The 18,888-nt window shown below is 42.0% G+C and overlaps 1 protein-coding gene across 4 annotated transcripts in view; it reads right to left on the reverse strand.

Moving 5' to 3' along the window:
- The window catches only part of SLC4A4 (solute carrier family 4 member 4), a 340,638-nt gene that overhangs the window by 306,639 nt on the left and 15,111 nt on the right, over nucleotides 1-18,888 (reverse strand). The window contains exon 2 of one of the 4 annotated variants that reach the window (XM_059669116.1): nucleotides 15,041-15,172. The exons of the other annotated variants lie outside the window; for them this stretch is intronic. The gene's annotated coding sequence lies outside the window, so the exon portion shown is untranslated. The remainder of the gene's footprint in view (nucleotides 1-15,040; nucleotides 15,173-18,888) is intronic. 4 annotated transcript variants of the gene reach the window in all.

Here is an 18,888-nt window from a genome sequence, read left to right on the forward strand (position 1 = left end):
ATCACGGATGTTCCTATCTCTCTCTCTCCCTTTCCCTTCCTCTCTGAAATAAAAAAAAAAAAATGTATTTAAAAATAAATAAATAAAATTACTAATAACTGTATAATGCTAAAAGTATTGTTTTAGGTACATAATGAGTGACTAGACTTGTGTGGGCTCAAATGGAACCCTAACCATCATTCTAATGTTGTTCTCAATGGAGAAATACATCTTGAGTGTCAAACAACTGTAGATAACAATGACATTCCAAAAATAAGTTAGAAGCAGCATGCATTTGGTTAGAAAGGTCAACAGACAAATCACTGAAATCAGAAGATAATTACCAGTTAAATAAAATTAACCACAATCAGTTGAGACAAACCTACTCCAAGAAAAAATTACATACACTATTGTCTAAGGCACTTTTTCACACTTGCTTTTCTCCTCATCTCAAAAATCAATGATCTGGATAAACACATGGCAGCTAAGGCCAAAGGAACACATCAATCAGTTTTAAAGCTCTGCTCAGTGTGCTAACGTTCACTCTATGGAGACCTGGGACTGGCTTGTGAACTATTACCAACTTGAATCAATTACACAAGCCACTAGTTACAAAGAAAGAATGATGTCTTCATTTAAATATTAAAAGAAAGAAAAATAAGGAGGGGGGGACAACAGAAAAACACACACACACACAAAGGGGGAAAAAAGAGAAAGACAGAAAAAAATAATTTTTAAAAGAAATAGCTGAAACCGGTTTGGCTCAGTGGATAGAGCGTCGGCCTGCGGACTGAAGGGTCCCAGGTTTGATTCCGGTCAAGGGCATGTACCTTGGTTGCGGGCACATCTCCAGTAGGAGATGTGCGGGAGGCAGCTGATCGATGTTTCTCTCTCATCGATGTTTCTAACTCTCTGTCTCTCTCCCTTCCTCTCTGTAAAAAATCAATAAAATATATTAAAAAAAAGAAAGAAAGAAATATCACGAGAAAATTCCTTTTGCCGAGAATAGTTTTAGGAGACATTAAGATTACGTTCCCTCCAATCTCCATTTGTTTTCGCTACAGTCTTCCCAGCTTACTAGTTGCAGACAAGCTGAAAGGAAAAGTCGAAAACAGTGCAGTCAGATTGTCACTACCACGGTCCAGCCGTGATGGAGACCTCGAGTCAGTTTTGTAAGTCTTCCTGCCCATGCTTACAGTTCTGTAAAACCAAAGTCCACACCGGGAAAGGCCAGCTAAGTACAAGTGATGACCAGCTGAGTGCTGCCCATTTCTGTTAACATTCATAGTATCATTTTTGTTTACATTGGGTTTTGAAAGGCGAGCATATAATAAGCACCTATGGATAAAAACTATCCACGCTACGCTCTATAAATGCCATTTTGTTAGTAGCCAAATCATGGACTGCTTCATTATACTACTGATTTGCACTTTTTTGTCATTAGCACTGATGGTCCATTCATTAGCAGAAGCCTCTTATTAGTCAATCTCAACAATATTAGTCTATTTTTAAAAAAGAAACTTTGATGTTTGGGCAAATCTAAAGTGGTATTTCTTGCCCAATTCTGATTCTCCTGACTTTATCCCACTCACACCATTTCTCTAAAATAAATTAGTAAAGAATTTTCACAAAATGAATGTAATTCAAGTTATTCACACTCCAAGTCTCAATTAGCTCATCTGAAAAATGGGCTTCGTAATAAGAACACTGTTCCACTGTGGGGAAGCTATGGGACTATATACACAAAAGCAAGCTGGTGGTTAGGTGCTTGGCATAGAGCTCCCGACTACACGGGCAGCTGGTATTATTATGCAGCAAGGCCCTTCGCTTTCCCAATGAGGCACAAGTTCATGAAGGTCACACTGCCAGCAGCTGCCAGCTCTGCCCGATTCCAACACTCTCGCTCCATGCCGCCTCCTTGACATGAAACAGGATTACCAGGTAGTTCTTCCAAGGTCTTTTCCAAGCTTATGTCCCAGGATAGGAGCCAGGAGCAAAGGAGGAGAGAAGTTTCCCTCTAATAGTTTATGTAAAGTATAGAGGAATCAAGGAGAGAAACTGTCAAACATGTACCTCTCGATACACCAGAGGTCAAATTTCTCAACGTGTTGATAATGCTCAGAGGACTGACTGGGAATGTGGGGAGGACTGGAAACAGGCCAGCGGAGGAGTTTTGAAAGGTGGTCACCCTGGGAAACACAGACCTAATTACGTAATTTTTTGACCAGGAAAAAAGTTGGCAATGACTCCAAATGCCAATTTTTTAAAATCAGAATAAAAGAAAAATAACAAACAGAAGTGACCGAGAAGGATGGAGGCAAGAAAAGAAAGACAAAAATAGTGCATCCCAGCATCTTTACTAACATAGCCTTGCAAGAACTAATTTTCTGAAATGAATGATTTCCTAAAATCGAAATGACAAACTCAGCAGATGAGTGATAACAATTTCTCTTGTGTGGTAAAACTATGACGCTAAAAAATTATCAATAATTACATGTATACTTTGTTGTGCACCCACTATTTGCCCGTCTCTATAGAGGGCTTGCTTATGCTCTTCAGAACAACACACAGATGCTATGGCTACTACTAGCTCCATTTTGTAAGTAGGAAGAAACCCAGTCTCAGACCATAGAGAGAATGGCCTGTGGATGCTGAGCCTCAAAGGGGAAGGATGCAAATTCTCACTCAGATCTGTCTGACTCAGAAACCCACTTTCCTTACTGGCCAGGGAAGTGCCCAGCACAGGGTTCATTTGAATGCCCTCCCTCCTTAGTAACCAGAGAACCGTACCAGTGGATGGAGGCTCCTTAGAGGACCAGACCCCGAGTATCAATGGAAATGCATCACCTTCCTCTCAGGGACCAAAGCGATGTTGTTTAAAATGGTGAAACTGAGAGCAGTGTACTGATTAGTTTAGATGGGAGCTATTAAACATTAAGATGTTCTGAAAGCATAACCATCTGCACCTTGGACAGGACCAGAATACAAAGTTCTCGGTAAACCAAAAAAGCAGTCAAAAGCAAATTAATTCATTAAAAAAAAAACCTGCCCATCTGTGATGTTTTAATCTACTCTATACAAGCCTGAGTAGAGGACAAGACAGACAAAATGACTTTCAAAATTGTATGATACCACTGTAAACATATATGGGGTATTACATTCAAGGTACCCAAAGAGCTTCATACTCCTTATTTCCTCAACATGCCCTACAGCTAAGAAGGAGACAGGTATTATACTGGGTCTAAATAAGACGATACAGACAAAAGGAGGTTCTAAGCACATAAAGAAGTCATATAGCAGAAGCAACATTATAACCCAAGTTCCTAGAAGAGAATTGATTTCACCAGATAAAGCTGCGACTGTGTCAACTGTGAATCCTGACGGCTCCCAACCAGTGTCTGGGAATAAGTTACAGATGGTCTGAGATGTCCATCCCTCCCTCCTGGGAGCTACCAAGCAGGGCCAAGCAGGGCCGGAGCCCCAGGCCAGTCTCCTCCCGCCACAAGGTGTCTAGGTTGTTGACCCAGGGTGCCCCAAATCATTATGACTCACTAAGCGTTCTGTTGCATGAAATAGATTTAGAAGCTTTAGTAAGCGAATCCATCATTTTATCAACTTTTTGATCTGGAAACACTAACCGCTTGGAAAATCCACAGTGGACCCGGGGTGGTCTGAACAACCATTCCCTCCCAGTGCTCTTCCCTCCCCAGGGGGCCATTGTTTTTCTAACAGCTGCCGGCCAGCGTCATCCCAGGCTGAGAGGGTACACTCTCTGAAGTGCTGTGTACAGGTTGTGTAAACCACATGAGGAGGCCACCGCTGAAGCACTCCTAGCCCTCAGTACAGGATCCGTTTGTGCCAAAGAGGGAGCCCCGCACAACTGAGGTCTCCACACAGGCCAATCCCGACGTGCACTGGGGCACTTCAGGGGCCTGGGGGCAGATAAAGAAAAAGGATGAAGGCATTAGTGTCGAGTGAACAGTCACAAAGATGTTGCAAGGGAGCAGCTCCCCTGAGTGGGGAGCAGCGAAGAGGGAGACTCCCTTCTCACCATTTCATCTCGCACTGTATCTTCAATACACAGTGAGGTTCACAATCCTAAGGACGGCCACAGAAATGACTACATCAGGGGCAAATGGTGAGCAGTAAGACTCCGTACTCCATGGCAGGAAGGGCCTGGGGTGGCAAAGAAGGTCCTGCCTTCCAGCCCCCAGCCTGGAAGCAGAGCTCTCTTCTGTCTCCAACCCCAAAATGAGAACACGGGCCCCGGTTCTGCTTTGTGAGCTCATGTAACACGTCAAGAGCTGCACTCACCGGCCAGTATTGTATTGCCGGGAGCCGGTCCATGCTTGCTGTTTCAAGGGACCTGGCATATATGGCATACTGTTCTTAATATGTTTGCTCACCTTCTTGGCACTATGTGTTTTAACCAAGGTCTCCTCTCTGAGAAAGGTTGTTTCCCCAGGTAGGGATTTTCCCCTGAAGTTAGGGAGGGAATAAAACCCCTTAACTAAGTGCCAGGTGGGTAATTAATCACTTTAACTACGAACAATCATGCTTAAGCTACATAATCTTTACTCCCTGGAATGGAGATAAGAAACGCCCTAACCTTTGTAATAGAGATTGATGGGATTGAATCAACTGGTATAAATACAGATGTAACAAGACAGAAAGAGACAGAACTCAGGAGACAGAATTCAGAACACAGAACCTACACAGAACGTTCTCTAGAAGAACTTCGCTGGAGAGAACATGGCAAAAGATCCTGGACTGAACCTGACTACAGAAATTGGCAAGAGAACCTGACTAGAACCTGGGGACTGAACCTGGCTGGAGAACCTGGACAGAACCTGGCTGGAGAACCTAGCGAGGGAACATGGCTGGAGATCCGAAGCAGAACCTCTCTGGAGATCGAGACCAGAACTTGGCTGGAGATCCTGGCTAGGCTGCTGATCAACTGGACGCTGTCTCCGTGTCCTTCCTTCTTCGCCAACTCCGTCCACACCTTTGGGGACCCCTGGACCTGCTGGGGTTGGACCCCGGCATTGTATGAGGCAAAATTCCAAACTACTAGTAATCAGAGCAGCAAAGGTACAAGTGACATGCACGACAGCCACACGGCGCGTGTAGCATAACATGGAATTCTGAGATGTCGTCAGGTCATATACTTAGTTCCCTCATTTTTAGATACAGTCATCCCTCTGTTTCCAGAGGGGGATTAGTTCCAGAACGCCCCTCAGATGCCAAAATTAGAGGATGCTCAAGTCCCATGTATATAGTGTAGTATTTGCATACAGCCCACATGCATCCTCCATGTGCTTTAAATCATCTCTGCATGTCAGCAACAACATAACTTTTATTTCCCCCAAATATTTTTAATCTGAGGTTGGTTGAATTCACCGATGTGGAACCCGGGACACAAAGGGCCCACTATACCTTTCCCCAACACTAAGGAGTTTGGGGCTCATGGCAATCACTCTGCTTGGCTTCCTAATATCCGTCCTATCCCAGTCTCCCTAATGTGACCTGGCCTGCCCAAAATTGCACTAGTGCCCTACACACACACACACACACACACACACACACACACACACACCATTAAGATTTCGGAATATAGCTCACCACTTCCTCATTCACCTAGTCTCAACCTCTGCCTCATACTTTTACATTCCTTAGTTCCCTACCCTTATGTGGACCCAATTTTGGTCTGAAGGACAGACCTCTTGGCTCTTCTCCCATTTCTGGTGAGCCCTTTGGCCAATTCAAATCAGCGCTGGTATTCACCCTCTGCTCCAAGCAAAGGCGACCCCACCTTCTCTAACCAGCACAGAGGACTCAGCCTCTTCCTTGCTGCTTTCCCAGCCAAATACCATTTTGCCTAAATCCGTAACTGATCCTAAGGCTAAAATTCAGAATTGTGATTACATTAACCCTGAATCTAACCAAGTGAGAAACCAAAGCTCAGTACATAAAACATCCCAGGGATGGAGAGGGTGGGGAGACAAAAAGATTCCAAACCAAAGAATAAGAATAAAGTATGAACTATGGGGAACATTGCCAAATGGTCCATCTTGATAGCAATAGATTTGTAAAAGTTTATCTGCTTAATTTTGGCAGGGTTCCATTTCTTCTGGTTCAAGTTCACATTTATCAATCAGGAAGCCATGTTTAACGTACCCACGTTTTTAAAACTTCAGAATGCAGCAACATTAAGGTCACTGCTCTATTTTGATGGTATAGCCTCAATAATATGGACAGAATTTGTTGTTAGGATTTCTGTTATAGACCCAAAATGTCTTTCTATCTCCCTGATAAAAGAATCTTAGGAATGGTGTAAGCTATCAGGAAACATTCGATTTTTAATTGTGAAAATTGTTTGGGGATTCAGTGGTGGAATACAAAAACTTATGTATTTTAAATGAAGCATGGTAATAACAGATCTAAATTTACCACGGTATAGAATCATAAGAGAATCACTATGTCTTCATATCATTACAAGCAAATAAACTATAAATCCTTTTTAAGTAGCCAGCCAAACCCCAAAATCTGTAGGAGTAAGCAAAGAGAAAAGGAGGTAATTATGAAAAGATAAACCATTTGTGAAGGCGTTTTATGGCAAAAATATATGATGCAGCCAGCCTGGCATACAAAGATATTATTTGAAAGCAAACTAAAAACCACATGGATCTGTCAATGAATAAATGTCCCCAAGATAAATTACAAAGAAAACCATTTTGGGTGTAAAAATGTAACACAGTGTGTCCAACAGCACAAAGAGTATGAGGCACCCTTTGTATGTGCATACCAGACTGAGCATGGAAAAACAAATGTGTATCCTGGTCATGTTAAGTCATTTCATACTAAACTTTTTCTGGTCATGCAGAATAAACCCCTAGGGCAGGAAATGCTTGACACAGACTTTCTAAAGAGTTTTAGGTTTGAATAAAGATCATAGAACCATTCTAAAAAGATCACAAGGCTTCTGGGGTTACTAAAGTCGCTGCTCATTACTACTCAATTTCAAATCTAGAAACTCAAGAAAAAGCTGAAAAATATTCATCTCGTGTGAAACTTTTTTGGTCATGTCTCAACAATTACTCTAGATCCAAGTGATGGTTACCTGAGTACCATCGAGAATCCTCCAGAGGTGATACAAAAGATCTGGAAAACTGACCCAGACATCCTAGAATCCAACTTAACTGGATTAACTAGCTTTCCACAGAACCAAAAACAGGAAGGTGATTTCAAATAGAAGAGTCCAGATGATAATAATAAAAGCAAAGACCACAATAGGAAAGAGAATCATAACTGATAATTAAGTGAGATCACAAGATTTTATTACCCACCCCCACAAAAAAAAAGTGAACCACATTTGCTTCTATACAATGCAATATGGCCCTTTTAATGTAATGTGATAAACTGTTTAATATCAGATCTCACTCCGAATAATCTTTTTTTTTCTGGATATGACTGGCCAATAATATACCTAGATATTTATAATAATAACCTTGATATGTCATATTATTTTAATTTCTCAAAGGAAAGAAACCTTCCAAAATTTTTTTAAACTCAAATGTAAATGAAAAAAAGAGAAAAATACAACTTCAGCACTAATTTTTTCTACACAAAGAAAAAGGCTTCGGGGGTGGGCTAGGAGTCAATTCGGGGGAAAAGGGGGACAAATGTAATCCTTTCAACAATAAAAATTTAATTTTAAAAAAAAAAGAGAAAGAAAAAAAGGCTTTCATGCAGTCCTCAGAAATACAAAGTTGTTAGAAGATCATGAAGTGACTCATGGAGAATTTGAAATAGCAAATTTTGCATCACTATCCTATTTCCAGAGCTTCCTTTACCTCTGCAGAGAGACAAAAAGCAAATTTATTTGTTAAATGATCTGATTTCAACATTTTTTAGTGCATTTCATAGACAGTGACCTATGTTTAGTTGGTATGTGTTTGTGTGTGTATGAAAGAAGAAAGTTGAATATCCACCAAATGATGAGAAATCATATTTATTTTTTAAAATCAACAGAGATTTATACCTTTAAGCCTACTTTCCTTTAAAGATATAGAAGCACATTCTATAAATTTATCCTCACACATAGATACAGATTTTTCTTAATCTTTATAATTATGAATTAATAAGCTAAAAAATATTCTATTTGGAAGGAAGACCCATTTGTCTAGACATATTAAATCAAATGAAACATCTCCATGAGACTTCAGACTGGTGTCAATGACATAAACTGTCAATTCTCATTTATTCAAGGGATGATTATAGTGTTTGGAATACAGCCAACAACTCATTTCTTCTCACTGTCCTTTCAGCCTGCAGTATCTTATCTATCTTATTGGCAGGCATCACTCCACTCCAAAAGTAGTAATAAACTAACAATTACTAAGTCCTTACCATGAGGCAGGCACTGTTGTCAATATATACCAAAGCATTTGAGTTTTCACAATTACTCTATGAGATCAGTGCTATTGTTATGCTTTTATTTTACAGATGAGGGGCACAGGGATGTCAAGTTACTTGCCCAAGACCACAGCCATAAATGGCAAAGCAATGTGACCATCTGGTCTGATGCCAGAGCCTGAATACTTAAGCAGTGCGTGATTTGCCTCCAGGAGATAAATATAGTAGAGGAAATGAAAATCAATCCAATCACTAGGGTAAGAAACCATCCTCTCTCTTTAAAAAAAAAATAATCAAAATGAATGTGGATTTCCTGGGTGAAATGGTTCCAACTACTGGTCATAATGAGGTTCATGGCCTATCCACAGATTTCAACCCATATATTCAATCCCAGACCCTCAAATTAATTAAGCTACTAATTTGATCTTTCTTGCTTTCCTTCTTATACATTTATCAAATCTAATACATATTTATCACTCATCCCTAAACACTTCTTTTAAATTGTGGTGGAAAACCACATAACTAAAATCTACCATCTTAACCATTTCTAAGTATACAGTTCAGTAGTGTTAAATATATTTACATGGTGTGCAATAGATCTGCAGAACTTTTAGCCCTTGTCTTAGTCCCTTCAGGTTGCTGTAGCAAAATATCCAGACGAGGAGCTTACAGGCAACAGAAATTGATTGCTCACAGTTCTAGAGGCTGGAAGTCCAAGATGAGGGAGCCAGCATGGCCAGGTAAGGGCCCTTTCCCAGTCACAGACTGATTGTATCCTCACACGGCACAGGGGGCTAGGGAGCTCTGCAGGACCTCTTATAAGAGCACTAATTCCATTCATCTCACTCATGATGCTGACCTTGCTCTTAGCCCATTCATAAGCACTCCACCATCATGAACTAGTCACCTCCCAAAGAACCCACCTACTAACACGATCATTTTTGAGGATTAAGATTTCAACATATGCAGTTAGGTGAGGGGACATGAACATATAGACCATGGCAGCCCTAAATAGTTTTTTAATATGTCTTTATTAATTTTAGAGAGAGAGGAAAAGAGAGGGAGAAAGAGATAGAAACATCCATGAGAGAGAAACATTCATGGCTGCCTCCTGCATGCCCCCTGCTGGGGGAGAAGCCTAGAGCCTGGGTATGTGCCCTACCAGGAATCAAACCAGTGACCTTTTGGTGCATGGGATGATGCTCAATCCACTGAGCCCCGCAGGCCTAAACACTTATTTTTTGTTTGTTTTATTTTGGTTTTTTATATATATATATACTAGAGGCCCGGTGCACAAAAATTTGTGCACTCGGGGGGGGGAGGGGGGTTCCTTAGCCCGGCCTGTGCCCTCTCGCAGTCTGGGACCCCTCGGGGGATGACCACCTGCTGGCTTAGGCCTGCTCCCGGGTGGCAGAGGGCAGGCCCAATCCCTAGGTGCAGCCCCTAGTCGGTCTCAGAGCAGGGCCGATTGGGGAGTTGGGGCACCGCCCCCTGTCATGCACAGAGCAGGGTGGATTGGGAGGTTGTGATGCCACCCTCAGTCACGCTCAGGGTAGGGCCGATTGGGGGGTTGGGGCACCATCCCCTGTCACACTCAAGGCAGGGTCCATGGGGAGGTTGCGGCGCCACCCCCTGTCATGCACAAAGCAGGGCCAATCAGGGGGTTGGGGCACTGCCCCCTGTCACTCACAGAGCAGGGCCCATCAGGGGGTTGGGGAGCTCCCCCCTGTCACTCACAGAGCAGCGCCCATCAGTGGGGTTGGGGCGCTGCCCCCTGTCACGCACAGAGCAGGACCCATCAGGAGGTTGGGGCGCCGCCCTCTATCACCCACAGAGCAGGGCCGATCAGGGGGTTGGGGCGCCGCCACTCTCACACTCAGGGCAGAGCCGATGGGGAGGTTATGGCTCTACCCCGTCACACACAGAGCAGGGCAAATGGGGAGGGGGGGGGTGGTTTGGGGGCGCCGCACCCTGTCACACACAGAGCAGGGCCGATCAGGGGGTTGGGGTGCCACACCCTGTCACAGAGCCTCAGGGCGATCAGAAGGTTGGGGAGCTCCCCCCTATCAGGCACAGAGCAGGGCTGATCAGGGGGTTAGGGCGCCTTCCTCTGTCACAAACAGAGCAGGACGGATAGGGAGGTTGTGGCCCCACCCCCTGTCACACACAGAGCCGCAGGGCGATCAGGGGGTTTGGGCGCTGCCCCCTGTCACGCTGATCCCGGTGCCGGGAGGCCTCTCGGCTCCACTGATCCCAGTGCTGGGAGGCATATTACCCTTTTACTATATAGGGTAGAGGCCTGGTGCACGGGTGGGTGCCAGCTGGTTTGCCCTGAAGGGTGTCCTGGATCTGGGTGGGGGTCCCCACTGGGGTGCCTGGCCAGCCTGGGTGAGGGGATGATGGCTGTTTGCAGCTGGTCACACATCCTTCAGGGTGGGGGTCCCCACTGGGGTGCCTGGCCAGTCTGGGTGAGGGGATGATGGCTGTTTGCAGCTGGTCACACATCCTTCAGGGTGGGGGTCCCCACTGGGGTGCCTGGCCAGTCTGGGTGAGGGGATGATGGCTGTTTGCAGCTGGTCACACATCCTTCAGGGTGGGGGTCCCCACTGGGGTGCCTGGCCAGTCTGGGTGAGGGGATGATGGCTGTTTGCAGCTGGTCACACATCCTTCAGGGTGGGGGTCCCCACTAGGGTGCCTGGCCAGTCTGGGTGAGGGGATGATGGCTGTTTGCAGCTGGTCACACATCCTTCAGGGTGGGGGTCCCCACTGGGGTGCCTGGCCAGTCTGGGTGAGGGGCTGAGGGCTGTTTTCAGGCTGGGGGTGACTGCAGCTCCCAACCACTCCTTTTTTTCTTTTTTTCTTTTTTTATTCTGGGCCAGCTTTAGCTTTGAGGCTTGGCTCCAGCTCTTAGGCCTCCGCTGCTGAAAGTAGGTTTCTGGCCTTTGCTTACAATGTTGCGATCCTGCTGGCTGAAGCCTGGCTGAAGCCCGGCGGACTAAAGCAGATTTCTGGGGTTTTGTTTAGCTTCTATATTTGTTACATAGTTGCTTAGAGTTGCCGCTCAGAGGCCTGCAGTGGCAGGCGGGGAACGTTGGAGTCCTCATGTTAGTTTCAAGCTGCCTGGCTGCCGGCCGCCATCTTGGCTGGCAGTTAATTTGCATATCTCCCTGATTAGCCAATGGGAAGGGTAGCAGTCGTACGCCAATTACTATGTTTCTCCTTTATTAGATAGGATTTATTGATTTCAGAGAGGAAAGGAGAGGGAGAGATAGCAACATCAATGATGAAAGAGAATCATTGATCGGCTGCCTCCTGCTCGCTCCCTACTGGGGATCGAGCCCACAACATGGGCATGTGCCCTTGATCAGAATCAAACCCAGGACCCTTCAGTCTGCAGGCTGACACTCTATCCACTGAGCCAAACCAGCTAGGGCCTAAACCACCGGCTCTCAACCTGTGGGTCGCGACCCCTTTGGCGGTCGAACGACCCTTTCACAGGGGTCACTTAATACCATCCTGCATATCAGATATTTACATTATGATTCATAACAGTAGCACAATTACAGTTATGAAGTAGCAATGAAAATAATTTTATGGTTGGGGTTCACAACATGAGGAACTGTATTTAAAGGGCCAGAAGGTTGAGAACCACTGGAAAACACTTTTAAACTCCATTTTGTTGTACCAGTTTATGACTTATCATTAACCAAAGTTTCTAAAATTGAGCAAAATCTTCAAAATTGTACAAGGCTTTTTAGATAAGCATATAAAAAAATCTGACATTATAAGCTAATGATTCTTAACCTTTTTTGGGGGGTGAGGTCTCTAGACCTTTTGAAAATCTGATGAAAGCTGTAGATTCCAAACTCAAAATAAAATATATAAAGAAATGTTGAGCCCCCCGTTACCAAAAGGTCACCATCAACTCAAGAACCAAAATTTGGGGGGCTTACTTTGCACTAGTGTTTGTGGATTCTCTCATATTACAGTATTCCTTTAAATATTAAGCTTCAAATAAATAAATAAATATCAAGCTTCTCCTAATGAGTTGTAATCAAAATCTTACTTGTAAAATTTCACATAAGCATAATCTATTTACAAAAATTAAATTAATCTACAAATATTCAGGAAAACAGCTACATTGCTTATAGAAGGAACCATATAGAGAAGCAAAGAATAGCCCTACTTCCTATAAGAGTTCTATCACATATTCAGTGAGCAGTTTCCCACAAAACATCTCATGTTTGGCACTCCGTGGATAGAGGGTAGGCCCACTGAAGGGTCCCGGTTTGATTCTAGTCAAGGGCACATACCTGGGTTACTGGCAGGAGGCAACCAATCTATGTGTTAAGATTAAGAACCCATCCTCACATAGATGTTTCTCTCTCTGTCTCTTCCCCTCCCTTCCACTCTCTCTAAAATCAACGGAAAAATGTCCTCGGATGAGGATTAACAAAAAACAAACACACCTCATGTTAGAAAGTAAGCTACTAGTAAATTACAAATGCATAATCGAAGCTGCCTTGTTCTTTTGGGCACACCTTCTTCAGATCTGAGTAGGAAAGCCTCAGGACTGATTGTAGGTAAGATGGACTTGATCACTACCTTTCCAAATTTTATGGATTGTAGTTAAACAGCCATGTACACTGGTTGTGATTGCATCATTGCATTTTCTGATGTTTCTGATTATGTAAAAACATTAGATTTTTAGAGGTTATATCCTGAAGCTGATAGGCTCTCATATCTCTTTTCATTTTTTTCTTTCGAGAAAAAGGATTTTAAGTATAATAATGTTACATGCAATAAACATTAATAGTTCAAGAAAACTATTTTAAATATATTACATGCAATAAAAAAAATAATATTTTAAGAAAAAAAAGATTTTAAATGTAATAATATTACCAAAACTGTACTCTCTTTTCCATCTAGATTTTAGGGGAATAAAAAGCTAAATTCATTTTGTTTTGTTATTTGGAGGGGACTAAGTAAACATGTGTAAGGGACACTAGTCCATATTAAATATTAAATGTTAGGGGTATGTCACAGCTTTAGCAACATCATGAATACTTGGGATTCACTCTCTAAAAACATACATATAATACATAAAACAAACAAAAATATACATGAAAATTCTGCATACACTCTAGAGCAGCGGTTCTCAACCTGGGGGTCGAACGACCCTTTCACAGGGGTCTCCTAAAACCATCGGAAAACACATATGTAATTACATATTGGTTTTGTGATTAATCACTATGCTTTAATTATGTTCAATTTGTAACAATGAAATCGGGGGTCACCACAACATGAGGAACTGTATTAAAGGGTCGCGGCATTAGGAAGGTTGAAAACCACTAATCTAGGGGTTTCATCAGCCACCCCGCCTCCCTCTCCCCCAAAGCTCAGCCATGGACTTAAGATTAAGAACCCATCCACACATTCAGTAGACCCCTGAAGTGTGAGCTGTCACCTCTGATTTCTACAACTTCCTGGCCTTGAAAGGAATGTGTTAATCTTATGCAAAGAAATATCAATATTCATCAGAAATAATCACCAAAGCATTGTCTTTGCTATCTGGTGAGGTTTTCAAAGCATAAAGGGATTAGCTATTCTCAAAGAAAGGTCTTGGATCTTTTCTGTTTCAAAGGTTGAGAACCTGAGGGATAGATGCTTAGCCTTCTGAGTCCACCAGGGTGACTTTATCCTGCATCTCTCCAGAGAGTTAATCAGTAGACATCCTACCGCTGGCAACACAAACAAGCCAGGAATTGGTCTGGCTAATGTAGGTATTATCTGGTAGGCCTGCCACAATCGCCACCAGAACCCATCTCATGAATTCTGCCACCCTCCTTGCTCAAGGCTCTCATGTCACACCTTTGCTCAAGACTTCTCTCTTCTCAAAGGCCTTTCAGATTTATCAACTCCATGGTGCAACTGTCCACTTTATACTAAATTAGCCTCTCTCATGTTCCCTAACTTTTTAATATGTTTGTCCTCTATATATGTCACATAGCTTAACTATTTATAATACACTACTAAAGAGATATATAAGTATACATATATTCTTCATTATTTCCCAGACTCCACGGTTAAGTTAAAGTTACAAAAACTATTGTTTGAAAAATGCATTTCTTTAAATTATTAAAACTGTTTTTTGGAACGTGATTTTTTGCCACTGAGATTTGCTCTCACAGTTCCACCAGGTTTCCCAAATTCTGAATTACCAAGCAAAAAGAAACTGTACTAATAGCAGAGACTAAGCTTACTGATACTTAACACTCCACTTTTAAAGAATTGTATTGCAAAATGATGAGCTGGCAGAAAAGTGAAATCTGTATAGGAACAGTGAGAAGAAAAAGTTTTCAACATCCTTGGCTATGTTTCCCATGACCCTGTGATTAAAAACCAGAACAGCATTTTTAAAGCTGGTCACCTTGGAAAGCACAGAAACCTCTAAAAATAAAAATCAACATTTCCAGACTCGGCCATAATGGTTTCCTGGTAAACAGAAAGACATGCTTGATATTCTACCCCCACATGGGGGTTGTGGCAATTAATTATTCAACATTTGGAAAGGGCTTTGGAGATAAGAAGCTAAGTGCTAAAAATCATCATCAATTTCAGCAAACCGCACTTCAAGTGAACTCACCAGGTTTATTGTTGGAAACTGAGCCATTAGGACCACTCCATGCTCTCTTTTTCCATTTCATTTAGACCATTAGGTCAAACAGCCAACACCCACATGGAACCTTCCTTTCCTTCTGGGCAACTTTTGAGTTTCCTGTGAGTAAAATACTTGTCCTTAATTTTTAGAGAAAATGTAAATTCTAACAACGAGGTTTCACTGGAATGTACAGTTTTATGTTTGTTAGCTATCTTTTCTCTTCTGCCTTTTATTTAAGTAATATAAATAAATAGTAAATGTACTACAGGTCTCATTTGTAAAACTGTGAGAATAAAATAAATCTAGTTTAATATATTTCTACTCTATTATTACATAAGCAAGCATATTTATTCAGATGTTCATGAATACATTACATGTATAAAATTAGATTAACAATCTAAGAATTGATTAACTTTGATTAATACTTTAAGTGAAAGTAAAAAGCTATTCTACTTGAATAAAAAGGATTTAGGTTACTCAAATTTTTTCTTCTTATCTATGAGACAGTGTGGTTAGAATTTATTCACTTTAAAACTCAAAACAATGGCTCAAGATTGAAAAAATTTTCTGCACAAAAGCTTAACTAAGCCCTAGACAGTGTGGCTCAGTTGGTTGGGCAACACCCTGTACACAGAAACATTGCAGGCTCGATTCCTGATAGGGGCCATGCAGGAGGCAGCCAATCTGTTTCCCTCTCACACTGATGTTTCTCTCTCTCCCTCTACCTTTCTCTCTCTCTAAACAATCAATACAAATATTTTTTAAAGTTTAATTAAAACCCACATAAAAACCCACCTACATTCAAGCTAAAAAAAAAAAAAGAGAGAGCATTAAGTGATGTTTAAATGGAGAATCCCTGGGGGGCTATGCTCTGCAACGCTATCACACAGACCATGGCTGGTTTAAGATTAAGCATACGAGATTATAAATCACTCACACCTCTGTCCATTTTGGAAGAAAACAAATAGTTGTGTCTAAAATATTATTTTTTACTTCAGATCTCCTACAAAGTGAAAGATCATATAGACAAAGGTCAAATTTTCATGTTTTTGAGAATTAAAAACTGTATTTACATAATCTTCTTGGATATGGGACTTGTTACCCATTACAGTAAGCTCCACACAGAGGGTTTATGTATTTTAATCCCCCAAATACACAGCTTTAAAAGTCAGCCTTGCTTTTAGAAAGGGCTTGTTATAAGATGAATTTTTGCCACTTTAAACACTACCATTTACACATCCATTAGCCAACTTTAAATCTTTTATTCATTTTCACCCCTCCAAAACATCCCCCCAAAAAATGTGTAAGTGAAAACTTAAATGTTCTCCACATTCCTAATCTCAGTAGGAAGAAAAAAAAAAAAAACTGCTGCTGGTTGCTGAAGTGAGACAGTCTTCATGAGGTTGCTGCTCAGATAACAAAAGTAATGCGAATTCTGTGTGGAACCCACAGCAAGAGAGCTCAACTCAAAAATCAAAGTTAATGCCAAAACAACTGAGACAAAATTTCTCATTGCTCAGCTTCATGCTTACTATATATTCCATATAATCTTCATCTTTTACAGAGCATTGTATAACAAATATGTAGACAAATAGTTTTTCATGGTTCACTCCAGCATTCTCATTTCTTTAAAAGATCTTGCTAATAGCTATAAGCAATTTAAAACTGGGAGAAAAATAGCTTCAAGAAAGGCCTCTTTGAAAAAAGTCGTTCAAAAGAGGGGTCACAGCATTTCCTCTCCTACTGTGCTGACTTTATTAGGCTATGCCAACAATGGGTTCTTGGTACAAATAGAAGAAACGAGCACACTTTATGTTTTAAAGAAGTGTTTTGTGGCATACATTCTTCTTTTTTAATAGTTTGTTGATTTTTAAAGGAAGAAGGGGAGAGAGAAACATTGATGCAAGAACACAACTTCTATGGGCTGCCTCCTGCATGTCCCCTACCGAGGATCAAGCCTGCAACCAAGGAAATGTTCCCTGACCAGGAACTGAACCTAACTGGCAACCTCCCAGTGGCCGGAATGATGCCCAACCAACTGAACCACACTAACCAAGGCTGTGGCAGACATTCTTAACTATCTCTGTTAATGTCAACAGGACAATCAGAGAGTTTCTACAAAATAAGCAACTTAATATGATATAGTTGCCATCCCGGGGGAAGAGGGAGCAAGTAAGTCATTTCAAATGAAATATTTCCCATCATACGAATATGGAGATAAAAAATGTAGCCATGTCCCCAAGTAAATGAGAAATCAATTGGCAGGGACTGAGCCTCCATAAGAACATTACTTTGAATCAAAACCAAATTTTTAAAACACTCCAGGTGATCTGCTCTATACTATGGAATATTGAAAAGAATGATTCCGAAATGTTTAAGAAATGAAGCACTTTAATTAAGTGGCAATGTTACATTTATTGATTGTATGTTGCAATGTTTAGATCTAGAATCAGGGTGACAGGAAAGACAAAGACCCAGACTCTGAGGACCTTCTCAGCTGGACACTATCACCTGGTCCTGCACTGCCCTCATCCCATCACTTCCCAACCCTACAGCAGGGATGGGCCCACCCTTAATTCACAAGGCCCTTATCTAAGTTACTCTGAGGGAGGCGAAGAACCAACACACACCTAAAAACGTCATTCAACCTATGTCCAAATCCTTCAAATCTCATCTGAAGTATTGACTTTATTTTGCATCTTTCTTCTGGCAAAATTTAAAATGCAAAATACATATGATATTAAATCATTTCTTACTAAGATATTGTCAGATGCTTTTTCCCTTGCAAAGAAAATCAGAAAAAAAGCTGATGAGAGCACGAGCCTTCAAGCTCAGAGAGTATTAAAGGAATGATAAGGGAAAGGTGGGGCTAGTAAAGTCAGGTATGATCATAACTAACACCTCTACCAGACTCACGATGTGCTTCCCACTTTTTAAGCATTTCACACATATTAACTTACTTCAGCCCTAGGAATTACTAGTAAGTGAGGTAGGTGGGATGAAGAACTGAAAACAAAGAGTTGCCCAATCATAACGCACTAAGTATGTGGGTGCTGTGCTGCACTGCCCAGATCTTCCCTTCAAAACGGAGGTGCTTTCCCTACCTGGTGGGAGTGTTGGTGACTGACAATGTTTAGCTCAGTTTTGTCCAGATACCATCATAGCCAAAGAGAGCCATCTGAAACAGGGTCACATCCTTGTCTAAGGACAGCCTGCCTCTCTGGACTGGGTTTGTTTTTGTTTTATTTATTTTAAAGAGAGAGAATGTGGGAGGGAAGGAGAGGGGGGAGAGAGAGAGAGAGAGAGAAACACTGATTTGTTGTTCCACTTATTTATGTATTCACTGGTTGATTTTTCTATGTAGATCAGGGATCAAACCTATAACACCTCAATGCATCCGGAAGATGCTGTAATCAGCTGTTATACCCAGCCAGGGCCTCGGGATTGTTGATGGATAAAAATGGCCTGGCTCCCTTACTTCAAGGTAGGGCAGCTCTGCAGCATCTCCTCAGCTCCGGAGCTCCTGCTGGGATCAGCCAGTAGAGGTCTTTACTAAAGATACTGAAATGCACTTCAACTCCTCTCTCTGCCCAGTCCAGCTTCCCTCACTCCCTCACAGATTTTACCCCTCAGCGCCAGCCCCAATAACCTTCCTGCACAATCAGAAACTATTTTTCAGGGAACCCCACCTAACAGAGGGGTGGAGGCAGGATTCAAGCTCAAGCACAGTGAAATCCTGATAGTGTAGATTCAGAAAACAACTCAATGGGCGTTCACTGGCTTCAACAGCTCATAGGTTAAAAAGAGACCTTGGTACCAACTGAAATCTGCCC

The sequence above is a fragment of the Myotis daubentonii genome, chromosome 1 (genome assembly GCF_963259705.1).
Source record: "Myotis daubentonii chromosome 1, mMyoDau2.1, whole genome shotgun sequence".
In the NCBI taxonomy this organism is placed as follows: Eukaryota; Metazoa; Chordata; class Mammalia; order Chiroptera; family Vespertilionidae; genus Myotis; species Myotis daubentonii.